Consider the following 1,278-nt stretch of genomic DNA (forward strand, 5'->3'; position numbering starts at 1 on the left):
GGCTGCAAGCGTTGGAGGGCCGACCTGTCTGCGGGGGGCGAGGGCCACGGAGGAGCACAGTCCCGGCCTGCCTCCTGGTCACGTCTGTCCCCTCAGGTCTTCACCTTACACTTGAGGACATTTCAGAAAATAAAGAGCTAGGAGGGAGCCAGAAGGAATATTCCAACATCGTGGCACTGGGTTTACCAGAAGGTGGCACCAGAGACCCAGAGACGGACAGGAGCTGGAGATGGCAGACGCACGCGCACCCGGATTCCATCCCCACTGAGCAGAGAGCTGTGGACTCAGAGCGAGGCGGGCATAAGCTTAGAATGGTGCCTGAGCGTGCGTGTGCGTGTGCATGTGCGTGTGCGTGTGTGTGTGTGTGTGTGTGCGCGCACGTGTGTGTGTGGTTCTTTCGCTTGAATAGGTGAAGGAATGGACTGGAGTATTACATCAATTTCAACCTTACATATTAACTGCTCTTAATTACAAACGCCCACTTCTGGTGTCTTCCACGCTTCCTCTGTCTTCATCTCATTTCCTCACCTCCATTCCTTTGCGACATCCAGGTGGCCGTCAGCAGCATAGTATTTCCCACCAGGGTCCGCCCCATAGCAATGACACCCACTGGCACACACACCCAAGTGCACCTCCAGGGTGAGGCCCCGCACACACCACTGGAAAGACAGGGGCTGGAACAGGTAACAGAATGACTCTGTTTCCCCCAGATTTTCTTGGTGCCCCAGTCCCATTTGTACAATAAAGCTTGGGAGAGGGCTGGACTTTAAACAAAATAGACCTGGCCCAATAAATCTAAAAGGGTATTAATTTCATGATAAAACAAAATAATACTTTTGGGTGCCAATGCCACAATTCAATTGTGTCATTAAAGACACGGCAATGGGGAAAGATTTGATTTCCAGCAAATAAAATAAATTGGCATTGAACTAGTTTCCTTTTTATAAGTGAGCAGACAAGTTCAGGACAATTAAACACTGTCCTCAGGTCTTAAAGTAAGAGTGGCAGAGTTGACCGCAAAAGCAGGCCCTCTGCTTCAAGCATGTGGCATTATTCTCTTCCTGGGGGCCTTGAACGCCTGCCAACTTCCTGCTCTACTCCCTCTCTCCAAGCACACTCCTAAAGTGAATTCGTTCAAAAGCATTTATGGAGAACTTTCTTTACATGATTTTGGAGAAGAAAACGAGCAATAAATGCCACAATCGCTGACTGGGCGCTTCCAGCCTGGAGGAGACACGCAGACACAAATGCATGGTTTCAAGCCAGCCATGTGTCCTG

The sequence above is a fragment of the Pteropus vampyrus genome, unplaced genomic scaffold, assembly GCF_000151845.1.
Source record: "Pteropus vampyrus isolate Shadow unplaced genomic scaffold, Pvam_2.0 Scaffold62, whole genome shotgun sequence".
Lineage (NCBI taxonomy): Eukaryota > Metazoa > Chordata > Mammalia > Chiroptera > Pteropodidae > Pteropus > Pteropus vampyrus.